Genomic DNA, 11,174 nt, shown 5'->3' with positions numbered 1-11,174 from the left:
GACAATAACCGAGACATATATCTTGCAGTCCGGCTAGTAGCCCTTCTCAACAGAGTTCGTCTTCGGGGGATCTTCTTCCGGAGATGATGGAGAGCGAAATGCCTCCCCCTGCCTCCCCGCCTCCTGGGGCAGATGACCCTGAGGGGTCATGACAGAGGATTTCTGCTGATCCACCAAGGCCAGAAGGTAACCCTTCGGCCACCCAAAGTCCGGAGCATTCGTCTCCTAAGGAGAGAAACAGAAAGAGTCTGGAACTGTCCGATGAGCAACCGGACGCACTGATGAGTCTTTTGGAGCAAGCGACTGTCTCAGAGGCGCATCGTACTTTAATGTGTACGGTGGTTGACAGAATTTCAACCCCCAAAAGTGGGTTGCATGAAGCTTTTGTGAGTCTGCTAAGAGGCTTTAAGGTACTCAAAAAAATATAAATTTTTTTATGGTACCACACATGCTAGGTGTGCTCTATACAGATAGTAGCCCCTGAGACTCTGGTTGCTGTCCAGAGGCAGCAAACAGAGGATCGTAGTCCCAGGTAATGATCACGCTACTTTCATGTGCAGGCGACTGACGGTCCAGTGGCTGGCCTGACTACTGAGTTTGCCGGACTTAGCCGGCAACTTGACGCGGCAGACGCTGACATTGCACTTGTGAACAGGCGGCTTGACGAGGCACAGGGTATGTGTTTTCGGGTGGTCAACAAATATGAAGAGGAGCATGATGCTAGTATCTATAATATGCTGTGACTATAGATGGAGCTGCCCCCATGGAGACCCTTTGGGCGGAACTTTCCCGAGCCAAGGAACAAGCCAGGAGGAGTGATGCGGCCGCCCTAAAGGCGGCCGAAGAGTTAAGAGCCGAACGGGCTGCTCATCGCCAGAGCAAAGATAAAATAGCCAAAATGGCCGTTGAGCAGAAGGATGCCGCCGACCGGTATGAGCTTCTTGAAAAGGAAAGCCAAGCGAAAGCGGCGGACCTAGAGAAAGCCATGGTAGAAGCTAAGGAGACCCACTCTAAAATCAGAGCGGTGAAGGAGGAGCTTCGTCAAGTCGGAGATATCATGGCTGGGAAGCCCTTTTTGTTGCGAACGATGTTCGGAGATCCGAAGTATGCCCCTCTGGATCAATTATGGAGTGGTGTAGACGCGTATTCGGACCTGGCAATAAGTGCTGCTGATGCGACTAAGTTTTTCAAAGATCAAAAAGATCACGAAGTGGAAAAGCTGTTCTGGTCGCAGTTGAGTGCTCCAACGCGTCCGCTGCTATTAAATGAGCAAATGGCCAAGTGGGTTGAGCTCCATAGGATGTCCGGGCTTGCCATGAGGTCTGTTGTGGATCATCTTTGGCCGGAAGGACCAAGGCCGAATAGTTATTTTGGTTTAGTGCAACGATTCGTTGGTGCTGTGCCGCATATCGACGCTGTAAAGAGGTCGGGGTGCATAGAGGGTGTGCGGATGGCTCTTGCCCGTGTTAAACATACTGGGCAGAGATGGATGCCACCGCTATTGCAACCCGGGGTTCGGCCATAGGCCAGGTCTCGTCCGAGCACTATTTTGAGGAAGTCCTAGAAGGCGCTCGTTTAATAGAGGCTCAGTGCTCGAAGAGTATCATGTTCGAGTGACATGTATCCCAATTTGTAAAAACAATGCTCTTTGGCTTATAAAAGGCTGTGTTTATACTTTTTCCTGAAAGTATTATGATGCCTCCTGTTCAGCCGTTTTATGTTTGTATATAACCTGAAAGTTTGCAGTCGTCGGCTTCAGCCCCCACACATATAATGTGGGGGTGTTCGGAAAAGTCCGTATTCACACTTGATCCAACGTCTTGGTCCATTAAGGAGGTGATAGCGCAGCGAACAAGGCAATCGAACTATATTGCTTTAACACTTTCACTTAGCCATAGGAGTTTGACAGTGGGGCTACTATATAGCCCCTCGTACTTCCGCGCTTATCCGAATACGGTGCGCATACGTACATGACCGGGAAACCGGTCCTTCGTTAATGTGGAGGAATCACGAAGATTCCGCTGAGTCCTCGAGTGGTTGACTAGTCTCGCGCTTTATCATGATAGTCAGTTTTGGGCTTTCTCTACTGAGGTGCTCATCCAGATGAACCTGGGCACAATCGCAGTAGTTCTCTCGGTGCCACCATAGACGATAGAGCGGAACGTAAGGTAGCAAAACACGGGAGCCGGGCAAACCCAACTATTTACCAAAGACATGATTCGGAGCTGATGCATATAAGGCCAAACTCGCGACGCCAAACACTCCCTAAGGTATTCGGTCTTTACAACGTATACTGGGCTAAGTAACGCCCTCAATAATAAGCCCTGAATTTCCAGGTACGTGCATTAGTCTGACGTGACGAAATGTCAATAACGCCAGCATCCCTCTTGGTTATGTTGAGTATCCTGAGTGTGTGAAGCAACAAGAGATAGTAAAAAAGGTTTACACAGGTTCTTAATCTAAGAAGAAACCTTTGAATGGGGCCCTGCTACACGTCTGCGCCTGTGTCCCTTTGTGTCGTATCCTAGAAGGGTGTAGCACGATGATCATCTATAAGAGAGAAAAGCCCAGGTGGAAGTTTTCGTGCGAAAAATTGGTTATTCTTAATAAACCATTAAAATTCAATCTAAATAAGATCGAGCCGAATTGTAGTCCTTTTTACATGTGGGAAGCCCCTAGCCCCACCTATGGGGGTATATCCATCGACCTAGTCTTAGGTTTATTTGAGCTGTTACAGCTAGTGGTCCACCGGACTCGTCTAGCTGTGTCCGCGGTCTTGACGACCGATCATTTATTCTAGTTGGAGAGGGCGTTCAGTGTTCGGCTGCTAAAGACGCCACACATTCTTCCGCACGTAAGGATCGTTCTGTGTTTCCACTAACTATGATGATGCCACGTGGACTGGGCATCTTAAGCTTAAGATAAGCGTAATGCGGTATTGCATTAAAACGAGTGAAGGTTGTTCTTCCGAGTAGTTCTTGATAGCCACTTCGAAATGGAGCGATGTCGAAGGCTAAATTTTCACTTCAGAAGTTGTCGGGAGAACCAAAAACAACCTCTAGTACTAGAGAGCCCGTGCAGCGGGCCTCTGAGCCTAGTATTACTCCTTTAAAGGTAGTATTCCTTTGGCTGATTATTGTCGGGTCTATGCCCATTTTGCGGACTGTGTCCTAATATATCGGATTAAGACTACTGCCACCGTCCACGAGGACTCGGTTGAGATTGTATCCGTCAATTATTGGTTTTAGTACCAAGGCAGCCGATCCTCCGTGCCAGATACTAGTCGGGTGATCCCCGCGATCAAAAGTGATCGAGCAAGCCGACCAAGGGTTCAACTTGGGGGTAGAGGGCTCCATGGCGCATGCGTCTCGGAGTGTGCGTTTGCTCCTCCTCTTCATTACGTGAATCATGTTCACTGTCTTGACCTCCGGTGGGAATTTTTTTTGTCCCCCGGTGTTCGGCTGGCGAGGCTCATCCTCGTCTTCGCTTGGTGTCTCCCTCCCCTTGTGTTCGGCGTTTAGCTTTCCGGCCTGCTTGAAGAGCCAGCATTCTCTGTTGGTGTGATTTGCCGGTTTGTCGGAGGTTCCATGAATCTGACATAATCTGTCTAGAATCTTGTTTAGGTTGGATGGTCCATCTCTGCTGCCTTTGAATGGCTTTTTCCGTTGATTGGGTCAAGAGCCCCTGAATTTGGCGTTTACTGCCATGTTGTCTGGGCTCTCTTCATTGTTTCGACACTTGCTTTTATTTCGTCGTGGTTTTCCATTGCCATCCCTAACTTCGGATGTGCCTGGGTCGCTGGTTGCCGCTATGGGCCAGCCAGCTATCTTCGCCCGCGCAAAAGCGGGTCATAAGGCTTGTTAGGGCTGCCATTGTCCTCAGTTTTTCCTGGCCGAGGTGTCTGCGAGCCATTCGTCCAGGACACTGTGTTTGAAAGCCGCTGAGGCTTCGGCGTCCGGGCAGTCGACAATTTGATTCTTCTTAGTGAGGAATCTGTTCCAAAGCTTTCGGGCTGACTCTCCTGGCTGTTGAGTTATATGACTTAAATCGTCTACATCCGGAGGACGGACATAGGTCCCTTGAAAATTAGCCCTAAAAGCATCTTCAAGCTCTTCCCAACTTCCAATTGAGTTTTCGGGGAGGCTCTTCAGCCAGTGCCTAGTTGGTACTTTCAACTTGAAGGGTAAGTATTTGATGGCGTGGAGATCATCTCCGTGGCCATGTGGATATGAAGGATAAAGTCCTCAATCCAGACCCCAGGGTCTGTCATTCCGTCGTTTGCTTGTATGTTCACGGGTTTGAATCCTTCTGGATATTCATGATCCAGAACCTCATCGGTCAAGCATAGGGGGTGCGCAGAACGCCTGTATTTGGATATGTCATGGCATTCTGACGGTTGTAGTGTTCGGTTTTGATTCTGTGTCGGAGCGCGCTTCCTAGATCCATAAATGGGCCTGGTCATACCAGCTCTTTGGTGCAAGTCCTCACGTAAATCGTGTGCTAACTTATGTGCGACATTGTTAGCCGCCCTATCGCGGCCACGGGGTGGTCGATCCTCCTGATTGGCCGTTTTATTTTTCGTTTGTATAGGCTCTAAAGCCTCGTCATTGAATTCGGGTAGCAACTTGCGCTTTGGATAGCTCTTTGTGTGGCGGCTGCCACCGTACTTTTCTTCAATGTCGAGCACTTTGTTCCATCTACTGTTGAGTGTATTTTGCGCTGCCTTAAGCCTTTACATCTACTTCTTCAGACTCCTCGCGGTGGCAATAAGCCTTCTATGGAGGTCCTATTGCTCCAAGTGCCTTTCCGGGATGATGTTTGCATCGTAGTCCAGACTGTTCTCCTCTCCAGAGACAGGTTGATGAGCTTTACCCTCCGTGTCGCCGTGATCGGACAGCGGCTCCGTACTATGTTCGCCGTCTGCTGGTTCATCCTGCTCTGTCACTAGGTCCATGTGGTCGTCACTTGCTTTGGAGTCGACCGGTGTATTATTCTTTCTTGCGCTGTTATTGCTGTTTTTGCCGAGGCGGGATTTGGAGCGGCGTCTACGTCGTCGCTTTGGTTGCTTCTCGAGGGTATTATCCTCCATTGCATCCTTCCGTTCCTCGTCATTGTTTTCTTTGGGTGCATCCACCATGTATATATCGTGTGATGAAGTGGCTGTCCAGCGCCCTATGGGTGGTGGTTCCTGTTCCTCTCCTGCATCGTCATCCATACCTTCGATGTGTTTGGAGTCGAAATCGAGCATGTTAGTTAGGTCGTCGACAGTGGCTATTAAGTGGGTGGTGGGTGGGGAATGAATTTCTTTGTCATCCGCTTCCCACTCAAGCCGGACATAGTTCGGCCAAGGTCTCCTGACAAGGAGAGAGACCTCAATGAATTTAGCACATAGCCCAAGGGTGATAGCTGAAAGATATCCGTGGAGTTAAACTCAATGATCGGTGCCCAATTAGATTCGATAGGCACGGACGTAGGCGGTTCGGAGCCCGTGGCCGGGGACGAATCCGAGGATCTAGGGACACAGGTCTCGTAGGAGGTGAAGTCATTATTCGGCTCTATCGCCGTTGAGTGCGCGGCCTCCATGGCGGGGTCCATCCACCTGTCATTGGACGGCACGATCTGCTCCAGATTGAAGGCCGGAGTAGCCACAGGGGTGATCGCCCGAACATCGTCCGGCGGCAGAGCTAAGTCATGCTCATCACAATGGTGCGGCGCACCTGACATGGGCTCAAATCTGTCAAAGATCAAGTCTCCGCGGATGCCGGCAGTATAGTTCGAGCTTCCAAACCTGACTTGATGGCCAGGGGTGTAGCTCTCGATCTACTCCAGATGGCTAAGCGAGTAGGCCCGTAGTACGAAGCCGCCGAATACGAAAATCTGTCCAGGGAGAAAAACCTCACCTTGGATCGCATCGTTGCCGATGATCGAAGGAGCCATCAAGCCTTATGGTGACGACACAGTGGAACTCTCAATGAAAGAACCAATGTCAGTGTCAAAACCGGCAGATCTCGGGTAGGGGGTCCCGAACTGTGCGCCTAAGGCGGATGGTAATAGGAGGCAGGGGACACAATGTTTACCCAGGTTCGGGCCCTCTCGATGGAGGTAATACCCTACTTCCTTCTTGATTGTTCTTGATGATATTAGTATTACAAGAGTTGATCTACCACGAGATCATAGAGGCTAAACCCTAGAAGCTAGCCAATGATTATAATTGTTGTTGTCCTACAGACTAAACCCTTCGGTTACAAGGGAGGAGATCTATATATCCGAATTGCCAAGCTTGCCTTCCACGCAAAGGAGAGTCCCACCCGGACACGGGACGAAGTCTTCAATTTTGTATCTTCATAGTCCAACAGTCCGGCCAAAAGGGTATAGTCCTGCTGTCCGAGGACCCCCTAATCCAGGACTCCCTCACCCATGGTCTCATATCTCTCCACCATTCTCTTGTATGTCGCTCACACACACACACTCTCTCCCAAGAGATATCTTGCATTCCCTCATATGTCTCTCTAGCTATCACTCTCGTTATGAAATATCTTTCTCCCTCGCAGACACAAAACTCCATTTCTCGAGATCTCATTTCTCTCTGATATTTGTTTGTATTGACTCACATGCACCCTCTCTCTATCTCTCTCACAAGAACACACATAACTCAGCCTTCTGATCCACTTGACTCCTATCTCTAACGCACACTAGCTAGCATCTTTATCTTTCTATTTATCTGTTGCTCCATCAACCTTCTTTCTTACCCTCACTCTTGCTTCCTATCACGCACACTATATATGTTTCTCTCTACAGGCGCTCATGTGCCCTCTTTTTATATTTATTTCACGCACACATAACTTCACCCTCTGAACCACCCGGCGGTCCTCTCCAACACTCAAACTAGCCGATGTCCCTCTAGCTAGCATCTCGATCTCTGTATCTATTTGTAGCTCCTCCGTCAACATTTCTTAATTTCTGGCACGCACTCTTTCTTCATATCACACACACTATATATATGTCTCTCCGTACATGAATCTATAGGTTGATCTCTTTTTCACAATCGTTGTGTCTCACTCCCTCTACTCGCCATAGATGAATGCTCCAGCCCACGCCACTATCTCTTAAAGAAAAAAACATCCTCAATTATTGGGCCTTCTTCCCTGCACTCTCACATGCATGCATACTGTCATACTGATCCTTCTATCCCATGTCATTGATCTTATGACTTATGTCTTCTTTCTTTTATCTCGATCATGAGCGCACGCACACACACACGTCCCACATATACACATATACCTCTCACACATGCACGTTCAAGGTCTCCTATGTCTCCATACATAGTTAATTACCCTTAGCCCAAACGCCACATCGAATTGTTATCTTCTTGTGTGCACATAACTTCCGCTAGGATGGGTAAAACACATACTCACACTTAAAACAAATCTCCTTCTAGCTACCCCTCCCATCTCTCACTCTTCCCCTATGTCCCCGGAACCAATAAGACCATCCCTTCAATTAATTCCTGCCTACATGCACCATCGATATATACTAGTCTTCCTTGGTGTCTCTTGAACAAACACGTTCTCTTGATGTCGACTCCTCTTACGCGCACACGCCTTCTCTTCCCTCTCTGCGGGCCTTTTCTCTCTCGCACCCCCACGTTGGTGGCCTCTTCCATATACATCACCTCTCTATGATGAAGCCACACACACTTAAATTACATTCTCCACCGAGGACTCGGCGTCACACACACACACCCACCCCCCCCCCCCACACACACACAAACACACTAAGACTCCATCCCACACACACATGCTCTAGGCGGAGCATTTGTTCCTACCACCCTTCATCCAACCTTACCCGTATGATAAATAATCACATTAATTTACTTGTATAACATGGAAAAATTCCACTTTAATTTAGTAATTAGCAAACTTATCATCTCTACTCTTGTAAAAAACCGAGTTGGTGATGATGGTGTGCCTGCCATCTTCTCATATAGACCGTCCGATCTATATCTGACGGATAGAAAGCAAACTATGAAAATTTTAAAAAAGATACTCGCACCTCTCTCCACATTTACAGATAAGGCCTTGCCTCATTCATCCTTATCTCCCGCAACTTCATTGCTGAGCAATTAAAAAAGGAAGTCTCTGGAACAATCTAGCATGGTGTCCGCTGCCGCTTGCCGGCTCCGTCCATCCCCATGCCTCTGCCCAGTCCGACCACCAGTTACCACCACGCTCCACTCCTCCTCACCTTATCTCTCGTATTTGATTTTTTCGATGAAATTCTCGAGATACCATTTTTCTGATAAAATTCTTGAGACATCATTAGTTTTTACACATGGGATTAATCCTGCATGGGTCAATCACAAAAGGTGTTTTGTAAAAAATGCGTGTTCATGTTCCGTGCAATACACGGGCATCTTGCTAGTAATTATATAACGCAAATCACAAGTAGGAAGTGACTTTTTACACAACCATGTTAACATGGCCACATAAATCACTAGCTAAAGTGTAATACCATTATACTTATATCCCAATGCAAAAGGTTGAGTACATGTCCGAAGAGTACAGTCACACACACGCACTCTGTCTCCCAAAATCTCTCACACACACCAGTTACGTGACGCCCCCTTAAGCTGACACATATGTTACAATTTGTGCACCCATGGGTACATGTGATGGTGCACATTTATCTAAGCTGAATGGCGAACCCAAACAGTAGCTGCATTCATTCCCCTCCCGCCACCTCTTCACTGGTAGCCGTCGCCCGGTAGCCACGGCAGGGCGGAAGGTAACGACATACGCCGTACTTTTTGTGCTAGCACTCCTACATAATGCGCCCGGTAACGACATACGCCCGGTCGCTTTAATCTGGAAATTTTAGTGGTCATGCATGCATCTTTTTGTGCTAGCACTCCTACATAATGGTTGACTGGTCGCTTCCCGTGGACGCTCATGGGCGGTGGAGGTGGAAGGAGAAGGGAAGCGGGATCTGGAGTAACGTTTTTACCCAATTTCTTAGGAAATTGAGTGCAATAATTGTGTAGTTTTGCAAAATAATAGTACTACACCTAAAACGGTTCAAAACCAATACCACCACCATGCCCGCGTCTGACCGCCCTGGCCGACCCAACCACCCTCCCTTGCCGGCGCGCGCTTCCTGTGTGAAACGGTCAGCGTCACCCCAAAGCAACAATGCTGCATTAATGCCTGGCCAGAGCGGAGGTGATCTCTCACCGGCACCGCCTTTGAAGCAGCGCGACGGCTGCAGGAGCACCGCTTCCCAGTGCACGCGACTGCTCCGCGTCGAGGTTGACCATAGTTTGGATGAGTCTCCATCATGGGGAGCCACACTAACTGCGATGATATGGACTCCTGTTGCCCACAGTTATGGATCGTTCCATCTATGAAGAACACGTGGGACTGGAACTACAAGACGGACATGTACCCAGGAGTGGACATACGAACCTGAGTAATGTAGTGTGGTAAGTGAAGTAGAAAGGCAGAAATAGTATGAACATGTGTGGCATATAGGCATTTATCTCTTACTACCACTAAATGTTGTACGTGCAATGCACGGTGATGTTATGGAGTACGTGCCTAAGTACTCTACTACAACTATATTAATTGGAGGCACATATTAGGTTTTATATTTGTTTACGTGTATGCGCCTAGATCTTCCAACTAGATGTGTCTTTCTCTCCGGGTCGCACTTTGTATCGTTCATACCACTACTACTACTACGTGTGGTCTCCGACCCAGAAGTGGAAGAAGTGGAGACGCTCTACGACGCTGTTCATGTCCCACTCCATTCGCTGACGTGTGGGACATCCAGCACATGCCGTGTTTGGCACTCCTTCATCGTAAGAGTTGAAACGCTAGGATTCATCAGAAATAAAAAATAAATATAAATCAGAAGTGATACTATACCATGATGTTTGCTTGCTCCTCGATATCGGAAAGAATACTTCCATTCGCCGACATGTGGGATGTCGACCATCCTAGTCCACTTGCCATGCACGCAGAACTCCCAGGGAGAGTCACCCCGGTCGTCACGCCGCAGTAATAATGACTAATGAGCCATCAAATCACAGGCCCAACCTTTCCCACTGTGAAGTTGCTCGGACAAAGGAACCATCATGACTTCGTGGAATTCCTCTTCTTAAAGAAAGCTATTGTACCAGCAGTACTACTAGCTACAATAGTTACTCCAACAGAGGCCTCCTTTGGTTCATAGGATAGGAATTTATAGGAATATGAAAATCAAAGGAAGTGAGATGACATGCATCTCAATTCCTGTAAAGAAAGAGATGTCATTTGATGCATAGGATAGGAATTTTTCCATTGAGTCTAGGCTAATGTACTGGTAATTTGCTCTAAAAACTATAGTAGTAACTCGTACTGGTACATGCTTGTAATTAATTAAATAAACATTCAGGCGACATAGACACACACACTAACTACTAGTACTACTACTTCTCACATCCTGGCCAGACGCCGTCGTTCTCCTTCCCGGCTTTGTCGGCAACACCCCACCATGCTTGGATCTCCGCCGACCTCTCCGCAGCAGCGTGTGCATCCTCTTCTTTCTTGCGGTGGCGGGCATCGCTTTTCTTGAGTGCTTTCTGACTTTTCCGCTCCCTCTGTGCGACTTTGGCCGCCTCTTGCTCTATCGCCCATTCGGCCTTGGCAGCTTCAAATTCCGCCCACGTGGGGGTGAGGTCGCGAGCAGCGATGAACTCGGCATGGTGGGAAGCCATCGCTTCCCTACCATTTTGTGTGTGGTCGTGGGCGGAGAGGTACTCGGTGCGGCGGGATGCCATCGCTTCCTTAACGGTTAGTGTGTGGTGCGGTGGCATGAACGACGCTTGGTGAGAGCTCTGGGGTGGAGTGGCCAGACAACCATATAGTGCATTGATTTGTCAAGAGCTCAAGGTCAGAAGATGAAGGAAATTTGAATCCCCTTCAATCCTGGTCATTTATTACCGAGTAAAATGCACTGGCGGACATCGAACTTGTCTTTTTTTTGACCTGAAACTGTAGAGTATGGACCCCACAGAAAATTTATTGCTCCCAGACAATAGTTACATATGTACACAACTAACAAGGTGCAAGAGACCCAAAAAAGAAAAGACAAAAGAGGGAAAAAGCTCACCTCAAGGTGGCAAAAAGGAGATCCAT

The sequence above is a fragment of the Triticum urartu genome, chromosome 6 (genome assembly GCF_003073215.2).
Source record: "Triticum urartu cultivar G1812 chromosome 6, Tu2.1, whole genome shotgun sequence".
Lineage (NCBI taxonomy): Eukaryota > Viridiplantae > Streptophyta > Magnoliopsida > Poales > Poaceae > Triticum > Triticum urartu.
The sequence above is the reverse complement of the archived record's forward strand: the minus strand, read 5'-3'. Positions refer to the sequence as shown.